The sequence below is a fragment of the Lathyrus oleraceus genome, chromosome 5 (genome assembly GCF_024323335.1).
Source record: "Lathyrus oleraceus cultivar Zhongwan6 chromosome 5, CAAS_Psat_ZW6_1.0, whole genome shotgun sequence".
NCBI classification, from domain to species: domain Eukaryota; kingdom Viridiplantae; phylum Streptophyta; class Magnoliopsida; order Fabales; family Fabaceae; genus Lathyrus; species Lathyrus oleraceus.
Window position 1 is genome coordinate 549,731,460 of NC_066583.1, and position 18,482 is coordinate 549,749,941.

At 40.0% G+C, this 18,482-nt stretch overlaps 1 non-coding gene across 1 annotated transcript; it reads left to right on the top strand.

Annotated features, from left to right (window-relative positions):
• The first annotated feature begins 2,406 nt into the window (after nt 1-2,406).
• Nucleotides 2,407-2,513, top strand: LOC127088620 (small nucleolar RNA R71). The gene has a single exon (XR_007790449.1). It is a non-coding gene; the product is annotated as a small nucleolar RNA R71 (small nucleolar RNA).
• Nucleotides 2,514-18,482: the final 15,969 nt, after the last annotated feature.

The following is an 18,482-nucleotide window of genomic DNA, read 5'->3' on the forward strand; positions in this document are numbered from 1 at the left end:
AATTCAGCATCTTTCATCAATAGTCCGGTTAAAGGTTTAATTATTTTAGAGAAGTCTAGATAGCAGAAATGAGAATGTTTTGCTAATCGTTCTAACATCTGGTCAATGAATGGTAAAGGGAAATGATCTTTTCGGGTTACTTTGTTTAGTTTCCTATAGTCAATGCACATTCTCCATCCCGATTCGATTCGTTTAGTTATAGTTTCTCCTTTTTCATTTTCAATAACTGTTATACCTCCTTTTTTCGGTACTACGTGTACAGGACTAACCCATTTGCTATCAGATATAGGATATATGATACCTGCCTCTAATAACTTGGTTATTTCCTTCTTCACTACCTCACTCAGGATCGGGTTTAGTCTCCTCTGATGTTCCCTAGAAGTTTTACAGTCTTCTTCTAGCATGATGCGGTGCATACAAATAGAAGGACTTATTCCTTTAAGGTCGGTGATGTTGTATCCTAGTGCGGTTGGATATTTTCTTAAGATATGCAGGAGTTTTTCTGTTTCGAGTTTTCCTAGGTCTGCATTAACTATCACTGGTCGTTCAAGTTCTAAGTCTAGGAATTCATATCTCAGATTTTTGGGAAGTGTTTTCAGGTCTAGGGTTGGTTTCTTAAGGCATTGCGTAGGATCCGGTGTCATTGCTAAACATTGGTTAAGTTTGTCTTCTACAAGATAGTCAGATGATTTGTCATTTTCTAACTCTGTTTCTTTTATGCATTCATCGATGATATCCATGAAGTAACATGTGTCTTCTATTGCAGGTGCTTTCAAAAATTGGGAAAGAATGAACTCAATTTTCTCTTCTCCTACTTCGAAAGTGAGTCGTCCTCGTTTTACGTCTATGATTGCACCGGCAATTGCTAAGAACGGTCTTCCCAGTATAATGGGTGTAACTTCATCTTCTCTTATGTCCATAATTATAAAATCGGTTGGAATGTAGAATTGACCTATGCGCACGAGAACGTTTTCAAGAATTCCTACAGGATATCTAACGGAATGATCTGCTAGTTGCACAAACATTTTAGTTGGTCTTAATTCTCCCATTTCAAGTCTCTTGCATATGGATAAAGGCATAACACTAATACCGGCTCCTAAATCGCATAAGGCTTTATCTATGACAAATTTTCCTATGTGACAGGGTATAGAGAAACTACCCGGATCTTTAAGTTTAGGAGGCATATTCTGGATTATAGCGCTACATTCAGCAGTGAGTGTAACGGTTTCGCTATCTTCAAGTTTCCTTTTATTAGAAAGAATTTCTTTTAAGAACTTAGCATATGAGGGTATCTGCGTAATATCTTCTGTAAAAGGAATTGTGACGTTTAATTGTTTTAGTAGGTCAACAAATTTTTTAAATTGGCCCGCATCTTTGGTTTTAATAAGCCTTTGAGGGTAAGGGATAGGTGGTTTATAAGGTGGTGGAGGTACATAAGGTTCTTTCTTTTCTACGGTTTCCTTATTACTCTCTTCCTTTTCCTTAGGTTTATTTTCTTCCTCAATTGACTTTTTAGAGTTTTGGTTCTCAGCTCTTGGATCAGACGGTCCTTCCACTTCCGTTCCGCTTCTTAGTATGATTGCATGAACGTGGCTTCTCGGGTTAGGTTGGGGCTGTCCAGGAAATGTACCAGTTGGGGCAGCAGTAGGCGCTTGTTGTTGAGCTACTTGTGATATTTGTGTTTCCAACATTTTGTTATGGGTAGCCAGGGCATCTACTTTACTTGCTAGTTGTTTAATTTGTTCGCCAGTGTGTACATTCTGGTTTAAGAAATCTTTATTGGTTTGCTGTTGAGAAGCTATGAAGTTCTCCATCATGATTTCCAAGTTAGATTTCCTAGGAACGTTATTGTTAGGTGTAGATGGGATCGGCTTTTGATATCCAGGACGTATAGCTGGGGCTTGATTTGGAGCTTGTCCAGGCGCGTATAAGGCATTATTACTCTTATATGAAAAATTAGGATGATTCTTCCAGTTGGAGTTATAGGTATGCGAGTAGGGATTTCCTTGAGCATAGTTTACTTGCTCTGCTTGGATTCCTGTTAGGAGCTGACAATCTGCAGGAGTGTGACTTTGGATTCCACAGACTTCGCAATTCTGAGTCATGGCAACCACGGTGGCTGGAGGTGATACATTTAAACTTTCAATTTTCTGGACCAGAGCATCCACTTTTGCATTAACATGATCAAGGTTACTTATCTCGTACATGCCACTTTTCGTTTGAGGTTTCTCTACCATTGTTCTTTCGCTTCCCCATTGATAGTGGTTTTGGGCCATGCTCTCGATAAGTTGATAAGCATCAGCGTAAGGTTTGTTCATAAGTGCACCACCTGCGGTGGCGTCTATTGTTAACCTCATGTTGTACAAGAGACCATTATAGAAGGTATGAATCACTAACCAGTCCTCTAAACCATGGTGTGGACAAAGTCTCATCATGTCTTTGTATCTTTCCCATGCTTCGAAAAGAGACTCGTTATCTTTCTGTTTAAATCCATTTATCTGGGCTCTTAACATAGTTGTTTTGCTCGGCGGAAAATATCGGGCAAGGAAGACTTTCTTCAACTCGTTCCATGTGGTGACTGAGTTGGAAGGAAGAGACTGAAGCCATCTTCTAGCGCTATCTCTTAACGAGAAAGGAAAGAGACGAAGTCGAATTGCCTCTGAAGTGACACCATTAGCTTTAACAGTATTAGCGTATTGGACAAATACGAATAAATGAAGGTTTGGATCCTCGGTAGGATTTCCAGAGAATTGGTTCTGTTGCGCAACTTGCAACAGTGAAGGTTTAAGTTCGAAGTTGTTTGCTTCGATTGCGGGTGGAGCAATACTCGAATGCGGCTCATCTTGCGATGGAGCGGCGTAATCTCGAAGAGCACGAGCTGGTTCTGCCATCTCGGGTATCGGCGAAGGAAGAAGATTTTTGAGATCAGGAATTTCAATAGGAGGGAGATTGTTTGCAGCACGATATTCCCGAATTCGTCGTAAGACTCGGAGATATAGTTCGATGTCGTTGATTCGTAAGTAGAACGGCTCGCCTTATGAGCGAGTGTGTGGCATACAAATCAACAAAAGAAATATAAATAAAAATAAGCCTTAGTCTCTACAGCGTAACAGAAGAGTTACGATATCGACTAAATAAAAGTCCCCGGCAGCGGCGCCAAAAACTTGATCGCGACTTTATGAGTCGAATTTGGGGTACAAACTGCAAGTGCACAGTTCTATCGCGTAGTTTTAAAAGATATCGATCCCACAGGGACTTATGAGTCGATATACCGTTTTCTAAGGTTACTTCGTAAAGCTAAGGCAGATGATAATTTGATTGTTCGGGGGAAAAGTTAAAACTAAAATAAGATATAGATTAAATATCAATTAAGCGGATATCGGTATGTAGTTCGTCGTAATTAGGGAATCAAATCTTCGTTGGTTTCTTGGTTTTAAAATAAATCTTTTCAGTAGATACTATTGATTAAAAATCTTTTCTCAAACTCTCGCTCTGTTGAATAGACTATGACTTTATATTAACGTAGCTGTCACTTATTGGTTAAGTCCAAAATCACTTTTTGAAAACAACAGAATCTATAGAAACTCTTTTTAAGAAAACACTAATCGTTTAAACACCCTCGTCTCAAACTCTCGCTCTGTTGACTTAGATTATATAATTAAATTCAAATGCTTAACTCTCGTCCTCACATTTAACTTTTAAAAATACTTTTTGAAAAAGATCAGAATTTAATTAACTCTAAAAATTGCTTTCGCCCTGATCTAGAATTAATGCTCAATTTACTATGTCCAGTTAAAAACTCAAACTCTCGTTCTATAGAATTTAACTTCTTTATGTCTTTTACTCTTGTACAAAAACTTTGTTATTAAACCTGTAAATTGAGACCATAAAAAGAGTGATTTTGTTTTTAAACGTAATTAAACCGACTTAGTTTTGATTCCTTCATTCCGCTTACTTTACATACCGATACCTAAGTAAATTAGCCAGACATGCTAAATAGATCTAAACAATCATTATGCTTAAATAAATTCATCTCAGGCAAACAATATAAATAAACAATAATGCAGGATATATAAATTTAAACAATAATTAAAGAACCTGAATAATTTATAGCAATCTTTGAACACTCCACCACAGACCGGTTGGATTTGTTCTTGAATTCTTCAATCGGACAGGAAAATAAAAAGTGAAGGAATAAAAAAACCTAGGGTCTAACGTAAGGTTAGATCCGGTAAAAGATACACAATAGTTTCCGGTGTAGAAACTATTGTGTGAAAAATTAATTAAGTGCTTAAAGGAATTGCTGGAAAAGAAAATAAAAAATTGCAAATAAAGCAAAAACTGTAAAAATAATGCTGTAAGGTATGCTTGCACGGCTGGAAGAGAAAAATTGAACGAAGCAGAGAAACGGCCGAGAGCTGCAGGGTTTGCCAAAAGCCACTATTTATATTGGTCACTTTTTGTAACGGTTTCCAAAGACCTTCCGTGTAAAAATCCTCACGTTCCAATAGTCAAGCGTAACAATAGGCTTCAACGTGCCTCTGTTGCGCTTCTGAAGCCAAAAATATAGGAGAATGGTGTGACGTCCGTCACACCATGTGTTACGCTCGTAACACAAGTAGGCAGGGTGTGACGCTCGTCACACCTTGTGTGGCGCTCGTCATAGGCGCAATGCCTGTGCTTTTGGGCTGGGCTTTGGCTTGGTGGAATTTGCTTCTTTTCATTTCTTTTGGCACCTCCTTTTCTTCCTTTTTCACTTGTGCTTCAAATAAACTACCTGAGATAAATAGAAAGCAAAATACCAAGTAGTACCGAATAAAATGAAATAAATTGAAGTGAATAATAATATAATTTAATTAAATCGAGTCCTAGAATGTAATATTATTTCATGTTATCACTTGATTAAAGCTGTTAAGCACAATCAAGAATTGTTTGAAGTGTGACTTCAAAATTGTCTTTAATATTGATTAAAGGTAGTAATCACTGAGGTGATTGAGGGGGAGTGAGTAGGAACTCTGATCTTAGTGTAAGATTGAAATTGCATTGGATAGGGATTAAGTGAAGAGTTGTAAACGGGTGAGTTTAGCTTTGAATTAATACTACTGATAGTGGATTTCCTCCCTGGCTTGGTAGCCCCCAGACGTAGGTCATGTTGGACTGAACTGGGTAAACAATTACTTGTGTTATTTACTGCACTTACTTTTAAGATCTGCATAATTCTTGTCTGTGCAGAATTGGATGTCATAACAACCCGTGTGACATCGAAAGTCTGATAACTAGAATTTCAGAAGTGATGTTGGATGAAGTGTTGTGAAATTGTGTTATGTTGTGTCGTTTGAGTCTCATGTTTTGTGATGCGTTTCTTAGAGTCATACTTTAAGTCTTCATGCATTATTCATTTTGATTGGTTTGTTTTGCTGCTAGCTATATATTTAACAATGTTACTAATTTGTTTTAATATGAGACAGTGGTTGCACTATGTCTATTGTTTTGAATGATAAATATGTAATATTGTTGTGTTTATTAATTTTGTGTATTTTCATGTATGTTGAGTATATGTGAGTGCACGTTCTTATCTTTGCAATCACCTTATCATATATTGTATATGTGATTTGTTGTATCTATGTGATGCTATTAATAGCTTTCTTTGTCTCTTTTTGATATTGCCAAAGGGGGAGAAGTATATGAATCTATGATGCATTCATTCAGGGGTAGCCTTCATGGACATGAAACACATAGTTTCAAGTTTTGCTATCATAAAAAAAGGGGAGTATGTAAGTGCAAATTTGCATTAAATGTGTTTTGTATGATGTCAAAACTAGGATACTTTAGTGTTTATGTACATTAGACACTACCATCTGAGTTTACTTATGCATTTTAGCATTAGGAAGCATGACAACATGTTTGGAAATGGTTTAGAAAACATTCATGCATTAAGAAAGGATTTTATGCATAAAAAAAATCATATTTGTGTGAAAAACTGTCCACAGGCCGACACATACACATCATAGGTCGACCAATAGAAGAAACTTTTCACAACAGGTCGACACATACAATATACATCTTGACTCATGTGCTACAGTTTTAAAGCCTGTAAGCTATGTTAAATGTGTCGCCTCTACAGGTCGGCACATAACATGTACAGGTCAACACATGACTTGTATAGGTCGACCTATAGATCAACAATATTGAAAAATGGCATTGCTTTCTATTCCTTTTGCTTCTTATTTGTTTACAAAGATATACTTGATACATGCATCTTTTTCTAGAAAGGTTTTTAGAGTGTAAAACCTATACGAAACCAGAATTTTAAAGCACTCTCATCATCTTCAACTTTTTTTTATGCATACACTCAATCAAACTACACATAATCATTCTTTGATTAGGTGCCATCTAGATTACGATTTATAACATCCAATTTACGTTTATTATACTATAAATTGGGTTAAGAACTTTGAGGTTTTCAAATCATAAAATCGAGATGAGGTTTTCTTTCAAGATCTTTTAGGGTTTGAAGGTTTTGGATAAAATTACACAATTCGTATCCGATCGAGTGAAGTCTTTGAAGAACGGAAGGTGAAGGTGAGAAAAACAAGAAAGGGGGGGTTTGAATTATTTGGAAAAATAAGCGTTTTTTAAAATGAAAAACCACACAATGATTTTATACTGGTTCGCTTATAACACAAAGCTACTCCAGTCCACCCGGCCGAGGTGATTTCGCCTTCAACAAGGACTTAATCCACTAATCTTGAAAGATTACAAACAACGTCTAAGAGAAAGATCTCTTAGTCCTCTCAAGTATACAGACTACACAGAGTCACTTGAGGAAATAAACAAACAATAGATAAAAGATTTATGTAATCTAGAGTGCTTCTAAGAAAGAAAATATTACAATAGTAAGAACAAAGTGATTCACGTTATAAGCAACAACTTCGTGAAGATTTAGAGAGCAAGAGTGTTTTCTTGAGCGTTGATGTTTCAGTATATTTTTCCTTGTATATCTTGTGTACTGAATGTTGATTTGCAGTCCTTTATATAGATCAGTGAGGTAGTAGTTGAAACTGATGAGTAATAAAATGAATTTACGCCATAACATAAATAGCTTCTGTCAGGATAACTTTCTCTCCTTGAAATGACTACTTACCACATATAGTACCTTCTTTATTGAAATTGGAGATTAACGTCTCTTTCTGTATTAGGAAATCCATTTGCAAAACATTACTTGACTTTAACGTTACTCTTTCATAATTAGCAATTCCATGATCAGAGTCTTCGTTTATCTGAGAATCTTGGAGTCTTGCTTCTGATGTTGATCTCTTTTGAGTTCTGATGGATTCTTCAGATAGCGTTCTTGTTTAGATGCTTCTGATACTTTGCTGTTTTGCTCAGAGTTAGACTTTCTTGAACGTGTTTCAACTTCAGATGCTTCTGATCATTTGATAATTTGTATCTGATCTGGTTCTGTATCTGATGACGTCATCAGATTTCTTCCTTCTTTCTTTAGAACCCTGCACACTTAGAAACTTTTCGTTAGGGTGCCATTTTTGGTTTCATCCTTTGTTATCATCAAAATCAAGGAATCTGTTGTAGAACAATTTTTGTTCTTACAATCTCCCCCTTTTTGATGATGACAAAACAATCTTAATTAGCAGATGAAACATATAAAATATCAGATCAGATAGACAAGAGCTCCCCCTGAGATAGTGCTAGGGAGTTCAGAAGTTCTTACCAGAGCTTCTAAGTAAAGAGGTTTCTTGATACCTTCTGCAATTTCTTAAGTCCAGGTTAGATAAATTTATTTTTAAGAAAAATATGTTGCAGAATGCTTAAGGTATTTAGACAATATTTTCATCAGAGCTATTAATGACTTCTCCCCCTTTTTGTCAGAATCAAAAAGACATAGCAAAAATAAATAATTGAAGAGAAAAACATTGTATTTAGATAAAAAGCAACAGAGGCAAAAGGAACAAGTAAACATCAGAGACAGAGAAAACAGAGCAACAAGCAATAAGTCCTAAGTGCCTAGGGGTTCGGAGGCGGAGGCATTCTCTGAAGCAGCATAGCCAGCATGTTCTGAATGTTATCGTTGACAGTGTCTTGTTTATCCATTCTAGCACGGAGTTCATTCTGATCTTGCTTAAGTTCTTTCAGCGTCTGGAGAACCATAGGGATAACAGAAGAAGAAGACTCCCCCAGAGTCAGAGCCTGCTGTGCTTCAGCAGCAGCCAGCGCTTCAGCTTCAGCAGCAGCTTGTGCTTCAGCTTCCTTTATCCTTAGAATTTCAGCTTCTCTTGCTCTATCTTCCTCCAGCCTTCTAGCTTCTTCTTCAGCTTCTCTTGCTAATCTCTCTTCTTCCAGCCTTCTGGCTTCAGCTTCTCTTGCAAGTCTTTCCTGAAGTCTTGCCTCAGCATCTCTGATGTAGCCATTTCTGACTTGTTCAGAGATGTTCTTCAGTCTAAAAGCCTCAGAGGTCATCCAGCCAATGACTCTGTTCCAGTGTGTCCTTACAGAGTCAGGATCATCACTGACTTCAGAGTTAGTGGTCAAAGACTTGACCTTTTGTACTGAAGCCCTTGCGACCAGCATGATGGCTTCCTCAAGGGTAGGTATAGAAAGGTCAGGTTCAGAGGTATGAGGTGGAGATGTTGGAGGGCTGAGATTTAATGTGAGAGGTTTAGATTCTGCTTCAGGTTGAGGTTCAGATCTTTGGGGTGAAGCGTAAAGAGGGTTTAAGTCTAATGGTTCAGTTTCAGCTTCAGGTTCAGGTTCAGCGGAGGTGTTTGGAGGGGTGATATCAGAGGTGTGGAGGTCAGAGGGTTGAGTTTCAGAGGGTTGGTCTTCAGAAGTAATGTTGGTTGTTTGTTCTGGTGGAGGTGAAGTTGCTTCAGATTGTGTTTGTGTTGATTGTTGTAAAGCAAGGTTTTGAGCCTGAATTTGGGCTAAGGTTGGGGAGTCAGGGTCAGAGTATTCTTGGTCAGAAGAGATTTCAAGGTATGGGGGTGATTCTGGGGCTGAAGATGAAGAGGAACTGGTTTGGTTCAGTTCTTCAGCTTCAGATAAGGGTAGTGTTGTATGGGCAAGATTAAATTTGGGTCAAGGTTCTGAGGTTCTGGTGGTTGAAGGTGGGATTTCAGAGGTTGTATAAATGGGTGGTGTTGGGAGAGGATTAGAGGAAGGAGTAGAGGAAACCATCAGAGGTTCAGAGGAAATAGGAGGAACAGACGTACCAGTAGAAATTTGCAGAGGAGCTGGAGATCTGCTTCCAGAAGATTCTCCAAGTCTTGCCTTCTTTGCCTGTGATGTTATCTTCTTCTCAGAGAGACCTCTCTTGTACCTGACGAAGTCTTCTTCTGAATCTAGACAATCGTCGAGGCTGAAGTCAGAGATGTCAACACCTTCATCCAGCAGACGCTGAAGATAGATAGCAACCGCATCTCTGGGTTCATTCTTGTAGAACCTAGCAAGACCATGAGGCAGCTTCCTCTGATCTTTCAAGGAATCCCAGGATGTATCCAGCGTGGGTCTGACTTGAATCTTCTTTATTATTCCCATACTCTTGAGATTTCTGGCGTTCAGAGGCTTTCCAGTATCTATCGCCAGATCTTGCATCAGCTTGGCCTTCTCCAGATGATCTACCAGCCCATTCTCGATAAAAACATCAGATAACAATCTTCCCAGAGGGATGTAGGATCTGGGCTTCATGTTGTTTCTGGTTTCCCTGACAGAGTCTCGTAGGTATCTGAAGAGTAGCGCAGGAAGGCAGATCTTCACACCCTTGTGAATGCAATACAGAATGCACTTCTGATCTACATTGATGTAATCAGAGGAGTTTGATGTTGGGCGGTGGTGAATAGTTCCCAGAATGATCTTGAGCCACACTCTGAGGTTCTGATGTAGCTCTTTGTTCTTTGAAGGATTTCCTTCAGTGTTGGGTTTGAAGATGGTTGGATTGATTACTTCAGCAACGCGCCTTGATCTAGGGTTGATGTTGTAAATCCTTTTTCCTCCATCTTTCTCCATGTTCAACAAAGAAGCAATTGACTCTTCAGTAATTACTATCTTTACCCCCAAAACATAGGAGACGATGAAATGGTCATCAGCATCTGCAAATATCCAGAACTCCTTGATGAGAAGTGGGTAAACAGGACCATAGAGCCTTTGGAAGTAGTTTCCCCAACCTTGTTGACGAAGTTCTTCAGTAAGATCAACTCCATTTCTTCTCATGTTGTCAAAGTCCACCAGTGTTTCACATAACACATCCAATCCCTCAAAGGGAGTTGCTAGGTTGATGTGAGGTAAACGATCAAGGATATGGGGTTCCTTGTATACTGGAGTAATGGAAACGCCTGTAACCATTGGAGTTGAAATGCTTGAACTTTGGGCAGTGGTGGTGGATTCCATTTGTTGAGAGAAGTTGAAAACTTCTTGTTGTTGAGCATCCATAGTTGAAGAAGAAGGAGATGAAGATGAGTAGTTGAGAGACGCTTCAGAGAGGGTTTAGGGTTTTAGAGTGAGTGAGAGTGATAAGTGTGTGAAATGTGAGAAGAGTGTTTAAATACTTAAGTGAAAACACATGCAAAACGACACACAGTTCAGCGTTAGCACAAATTTCAAGTTAGCACGCTTGGGGGAGATATGATTAAGGCTCATTAATGAGGGTCTAATCCCAACAGTATGCACACTGCTCGAGGAGATCTCAAACGTTTCCCTTTGATTTTCTTCTGGACAGCTGTCTAGAAGTTCTAGGGTTGGACGCTAAGTGCTCCACGTGTTGATGTATCTGATCTTCAGGAATACCAAAGGATTGGTTCCTGGAGATTTCTAACTCAGATATCTTCTTAACTTGGTAGAAGTATCAGAGTCAGAGGCAGAAACACATTTGTTTATGTCAGAGTCTCATTTTACATTTTCAGAGCCACACTTCATTCTGGGCAATTTTGAATGTTCAGATTTTCTAAGATAAAAAGAAATCTATCTTCAACTAGAGGCTTAGTAAAGATATCTGCCCATTGATGATCTGTATCAATGAACTTCAATGTTACTATCCCTTTCTGAACATAGTCTATGATAAAATGATGTTTTATTTCAATGTGTTTGGCTCTGGAATGTAGAATGGGATTCTTACTTAGACAAATAGCAGCAGTATTATCACAAAAGATAGGAATGTTACTCTCAAAAATTTGCAGATCTTCTAACTGATGCTTCATCCAGAGCATCTGAGTTGTGCACAGTGATGCTGAGATATATTCTGCTTCTGCAGTTGATAGAGCGATAGTTGACTGTCTTTTGCTAGCCCAGGAGATTAGATTGTTTCCCAGAAGCTGGCAATTTCCAGATGTGCTTTTCCGTTCTAGTCTATCTCCTGCATAATCTGCATCACAGTAACCAGAAAGTCTATACTCTGATGTTTTCTTATACATCAGGCCCAGGTTAGGAGTTCCTTTCAGATACTTAAGAATTCTCTTAACTGCTGTTAAATGAGATTCTCTAGGATCTGATTGGAATCTGGCACAGAGACAGACACTAAAGAGAATATCAGGACGAGTAGCAGTCAGATAGAGAAGAGAGCCTATCATACCTCGATAGAGCTTCTGACTAACCTTTGCGCTTACTTCTTCTTTTTCAAGAATGCATGTTGGATGCATTGGAGTTTTTGCAGAGTTGCAGTCAGCCATGTCAAATTTCTTCAGAACATCTTTAATATATTTGCTTTGATGAACATATGTAACTTCTGAGGTTTGGTTAATTTGAATTCCCAGAAAGAACTTTAGTTCTTGCATTAAGCTCATTTCAAATTCTGCCTGCATTAACTTAGAGAATTCTTGACAAACAGAGGCGTTAACTGAACCAAAAATAATGTCATTGTCATACCCCAAAATTTGCCCATTAATATTTTAAGACATTTTTCAGGGCACTCCGACTCATTTTTATGACACTGATCTTAAAGGAACAAAGGCCCAGCTCACGAGTGGCCCAATCCAGAAAATGGCCCAAACTGGCCTGCTCGCTAGGCGAGCAAATCCTTCGCCTAGCGAACGTTCGCTACACGCTCGCCTAGCGAAGCTGGCAGATAACAGAAAATTCTGGGCTTCATTCTGAGCCCATTAGGTCACCACGATCACTATAAATACTGGTACTTCAGCCACGAAATGGACAGACCAAGACGGACAGAGAAGGACGGATAGAAACCCTGGCATAGAAACCCTGCTAATCCAGAGAATTCAGAAGGAGGAAACCCTGAAGGCAGCTCATCCGCACCGGAGCTACCACCGCCTAACTCAATCCGGTATCTAGAGTGATCAGTCCCTTTCAACATCGCAATTGCAAACAGGTTTGCGCATCACCACTGTTTTATGCTTCCAATCGGTATTCTTTACATGCATAATGCATTATGATTAAAGTTTTGACGTGTAATTTGATTTCACATGCGAGTCTAAGTATGCCTGAATACCCTGAATATTTGACCATGCTATTTCTGTAATTGAATGCCATAAGCCATGCAGCAGGTTGAAGTCGTACTGTTCGGAAATTCAAAACCCGTGGCCGCTCGCTAGCACATCGCTAAGCGAGCCTGGAGCGAGCCCTCGCTAAGCCTTCGCTAGGCGAAGCAGGGGCGAACAGGACAGTGGCTGTTTTGTTTCTTTGCTGTTCTGCCTTATGTTTATCCGATCAATGTTCATTATAATTCTGCATTATTTGGTCTGATTTAATGACTGTTGTGTCATGGTGCAATTTCAAACTGTACTTTATCTCGATGCTTTAACCCGTGTGTTGAATTGTGTAAAGGCTTACATATTTCCGAGGAGACGGCCGGCTAGGTATTCCACCTTATGTGTGGGATACCCTTATGGAGATGGATTCTGAATTACTTAATTTTTATGTGGAGATTCATCCTAAATACCTAGCTGATTTTAATGTATTGATTTCATCAATTTTAATGTGGACCTAATTACCTAATTGATTACGACTATATAGTTAATTGTAAAACTTTGCCGTTAAACACGCGATCTCGGACCTCTCTTTGCTGCCCTTCGGTATTACGGTATAACGGTCATGTCCCGCGAATGTGGGGATACACTTAGCAAAGACCCTTCGGTTAAATCATCATAAAATAAATCATGGTCCCTCGGATGTTGCCTTCGAAAATACGATTTTGTCCCTCGATGACCCTTCGGTGTAGCCTACGGTTAAATGATGATCGTCCCTTCGAATGCTAAGGTATCCTTACAACTGTTGCCTTCAATGACCTATCGATGACCCTACAATGACCCTTTTACATCCAAAGGATAAAACTACTTACTTCTCAATAGTAAGGACAGTTTTACCCTCATAAGGATAGGAAATGCCCATAACGACCTTAGGAAGGTATAACTCTCAATTACTGGATCATAACCTAAAACATTTCCCACCCCTCACACTTTGCAAATCCTAGAAAATCACCACTTGGTATACATTCATACTAGAATCATTACCAAGTTACATTTTTCTAAACCGTTTTCAAAATCAAACGAGATAAATACTTTGTATACATTCATACGAGAATCATTACAAAGTTAAACTCTCTTTTCGAAACATTTTTAAACAATTCACGAACACTTTTCAGACAAAAATATAAGTGATCCAGCAATTAAGAGCCCATGGATAACCATGGATACAAAGGGTGCTAACACCTTCCCTTTGTATAATGTACCTCCCGAACCCAAAATCTATTGAGGTCTTTCCTGTTCTTTTCCACCTTTCCTTATTGGATAAAAGAAAAGTCGGTGGCGACTTTTGCTATCCGCGACATTGCGATAAAAAGCAAAATACCTCAAGTCAGTTCACCGTATGACAGAACTGGCGACTCTGCTGGGGATACTTTAAAAAGAGAGGTTACCTTAAAAACAAGATCACTTATTCCAAATTGTCTGATTTACTTTTAAGGGATTACTTGGGTATTTTTGAGTGAAAGATCCTACACCCGGATCTAGTGTACCTTAGGTAAGTAGCAATAGATCATCGCGACTATCCGGCGTATACTGGAATGGTTAAAATGATGGCTACGGTTAATGTGACACTTTGGATGTCCTGATGTTCCTCATGTTCACTTGAGGAAAAATTTGGCTTCCGCGTGGTGTCATTAAAGCATTAACCAGACCTTTAGAACCCTAATTGACTCATCCTGGCCATTAGAAAGTAGTGAGATAACTGACTTCGGTTCCGACTAGGGTTGGTTGAGACTCGATACTACACTCTTTGAGATTGGACTTTAGGGAAGCTTCGGTCAACCACTTGGTGTTGCACTGAAGTGGACTTAAAGGAAGGTCGGTGATTTGAGATCCTTCTAGAACCCGGTTACTATTCTAGGACAGGTTGAACCAACTAAACTTCAGTGGGGAGGGTACTTACCTATGGAACTCATGCAAGCCTTAAAACCTAGGAATGATGGTTGTGTGACTTGCTTGTGCTTGTTATTTATTTAACCTCATAACATCATAACATCATAACATCATAACATCATAACATCATGACATCATAACATTGTACTAACCATTTCAAGGACTTAGGGATTTAACTTTGCTCCGTTTTGTAAGGCTATGGCTCCCAGGAAGACCATCCGGATCAATTTTGTAGCCATCTCTCCTCAACTCAAGAACTTAGTGTCAGAACTTTCCGATCATGCGCAGTTCATCAAGAGACATGGTTCTCTTCTCAATTTAGTTACCACTGGGTTCAAAGAAGATATGATGAGAGTTTTATTCCAGTTCTTCGACCCTAAACATCATTGCTTCACATTCCCAGATTATCAGTTGGTACCCACATTGGAAGAATTCTCCAGACTGCTTGGGATACCTATCCTTGATCAACTACCGTTCAGTGGTTTAGAAAAGGTTCCGAAGTCTGAAGAAGTTGCCGCAGCTTTACACATGACGAAGCCCGACATTGAAGCTAATTGGGTAACAAGGAGTGGAGTTAAGGGTTTACTTGCCAAATTCCTGACAAATAAGGCCCGAGAATTCTTAAAAGTTATGAATGTCCGTGCTTTCGAAGACATCCTGGCATTGCTAATCTATGGCTTGGTGTTATTCCCTAATCCAGACCAATTCATAGACATGAATGCTATTAAGATATTTCTCACTCATAACCATGTACCTACCTTGCTGGGAGACATTTTGCATTCCCTCCACACTCGTACCATGAAGAAGCAAGGGACTCTCATGTGCTGCATACCTTTGTTGTCTAGGTGGTTTATTTCGCACCTTCCTCAATCAGTCTTGAAGAACGAGCAAAATTTGAAATGGTCTCAAAGGATAATGTCGCTCTCCCACCCAGACATCTGTTGGTGTCCTCAGTTCAAGGAAAATGTTACCATCATTGACCGTTGTGGCGAGTTCCCTAATGTACCACTCCTAGGAATAAGAGGAGGTATTACTTATAATCCTGCTTTAGCTCTGCGACAGTTTGGTTGTGCTCGAAGAGATGGTCCACATGAAATGATCATCGAAGGCATCATGTTCGACTATGACAACGATTCCCAAGGCCTCCGTCAAAGATTTGTACGAGCTTGGGGCATGGTGAAGAAAGGTACGTTAGGACAGAAAAATTCTATTCCTATGGAACCTTATCTCAGATGGGTACGCGCCATAGCTCGTGAACTTGTCATGCCATATCTTGCAATCGGACCTCAGATTGTCGAACCTGAAGCTGAAGGAGGTGCTCCTCAGATCATTCCTTATCCAGATATGCCTACCAACGTTGAGGAACTAAAGAGATCCTGGATCCAGTTGAGAGAAGAACGGGATACTTTCGAGACTCAGTTCGTCGCAGAAAGGAATAAAGTGTTAGAACTTACCAGTCAGCTTAATGAGGAACGAAGACTCAATGCGTATCTTCGCCCAAAAAGAAGTCGCCCCTGGGAGACTTGAGCTTTCATTGTATTTTTATTATTATTCCTTTTGTAATGAACATTGATCAAAGAAATTAGCAATAAACATTTCTCTCTTGTTGGTGATTTACGCAAATTTAAATTCCAAAAGTCCTTGAAAACATTTCATGCATTGCATAACATAACATAACACTGCATAACAGGTATTCTACAAGTTCAATGTTCTCACGGTCTTCATTGCAAACAGAAAAATGGATCTCGAACAAACTGTCAAAGATCTCCAGACTCAGAATGCTCAATTCAAGGAGATGATGCTAAGCTTATCCAAGGGGCAGGAGGAACTGAAGGCTCTTTTGCTCGAAAAGAAAAAAGACAAGAAAGTTGTGAGTTTCATTAACCCGGGAAGAAGGCGTAAAGGACAGGCCGCAGGAGTCAAGTTTGGAATCCCGAATGGTCCAGAAGAGGGGGCGGAGAATGATTCAGAGGAAGAGAATGCTGATTTCTCCAACCCTGAGGATGACGATGAAGATTATGAAAATGAACAGTACTCTCCAAGAGATGATAAGTACAAGTTGCTGGAAGAACGTATGCTAGCTATGGAGGGTCAGAAGGCGCACGGTCTGGATTTCGAAAGTTTGGGTCTGGTCTCCGATGTGACCATTCCTCGCAAATTCAAAATCCCCACTTTCACTAAGTACGATGGTGCGTCTTGTCCTCAGATGCATCTGAGAGCTTATGTGAGAAAGATTCAGCCGCATACCACTGACAGGAAGCTATGGATCCATTTCTTCCAAGAGAGCCTGTCTGGCACACAGTTGGAATGGTATTATCAGCTCGAGAGCTCTGACATCCGCACCTGGACTGATTTAGCAACAGCTTTCTATAAACAGTACCAGTATAACTCTGAACTAGCGCCTACCCGGCTACAACTGCAGAATATGACTATGGGATCTAAAGAAAGCTTTAAAGAATATGCTCAAAAGTGGAGAGATTTGGCTGGCAGAGTCAAACCCCCTATGACTGACAGAGAATTGGTGGACATGTTCATGGGCACACTGACCGGCCCATTCTACAGCCATCTACTGGGAAGTTCTTCATCAGGTTTCACTGAACTTATATTAACAGGTGAACGTGTTGAAAGCGGCATCCGAAGTGGAAAGATACAGGCGGCTACCTCTGCAAGCACCAAAAGGTCCTATCAGGGGAGGAACGAATCAAATGCTGTGTACGGTCAAAAGGGTCGTAACAAGAAAAACCGTGACCACGACATTGGAGCAGTTACGATTGCAGCACCACCATCTCAAAACTTCCAGCCCAAACAAGACAGGCCAAGAAGGCAGTTCACCAGGATCAATATGACCTGGGCACAGGCACTGCAGGGAATGCTAAAGGCAAATTTGATCACCCTTAGAGATCCTCCTACAAATCCCCACACTACCTCTTCTCGTTATAATCCCAATGCCAGGTGTGCATATCACTCCGATAGCCCCGGGCATGATACAAACGATTGCTGGTCATTGAAGAATAAGATTCAGGATATGATCGAAGCTGGAGAAATTGAGTTTGAGCCTCCGGAGACTCCTAATGTCATCACTGCTCCTATGCCTAACCATGACAAGACTGTTAATGCTATGGATGACGATTCTCACATTTCCAATGTGGCGGACTTAACATCTCCTCTCCCGATCATAAAGAGGAATTTATTGCAAGCTGGTTTATTTCCAGGTTGTGCTGAAGATTGCAATCTCTGCATACTCCGGCCCGAGGACTGTTTGAAATTGAAGAATGGTATTCAACGGCTGATGGACGATCGTACAGTTCTCTTCGAAAGGATTCCTAAGGCGGAAAACCCTATTGAAGAAATATCTGTGATTGCTAGGTCCAAAGTTCCAATGAAGATTACCGCTACCAGGGCGCCTGTGAAGATTACTGCTAAGCCCAGGGTTGCTCCCCTAATCATCACTGCACCTGGCCCGATCCCGTATTCCTCAAGCAAAGCTATTCCGTGGAATTATGGCGGTGATGTTTACGTCCATGGCGTGAAGCAAGTGGATAATGCTGCTAATACTAGTGGCATTGTTGGGACTAGTAAAATTACTCGAAGCGGAAGGATCTTCTCTCCAGAAATCTCACCTCCTGTCCTTGAAACTCGAGGAAAGGAACCAGTCAATCCTTCTCAGTCAGAGACACCGGTCGAAGTTACTCCTGAAGATGTTGCCAAACAAGAAATGGAAGAAGTGCTGAAAATCATTCGCAAGAGTGATTTTGATGTTGTAGAACAGTTGGGGCATACCCCGTCTAAGATCTCGATGTTATCCTTGCTGTTATCTTGTGAACCTCATGCCAATGCATTGATAAAATTCTTGAAGACCGCTCATGTACCTCAGGAGACATCTGTCGATCAGTTCGAACATTATGTTGCTCACTTGGCTGTTGACAATGCCCTAGGCTTTTCCGACGCTGATCTGACACCAGCAGGAAAGAATCACAATAAAGCCCTGCATATCTCCATTGAGTGTAGGGGAATCACTTTGTCTCATGTGTTGATCGATAATGGCTCTTCCTTGAATGTGCTGCCGACAGCTGTGCTGGATAAGCTGGATTGTAAAAGCATTGA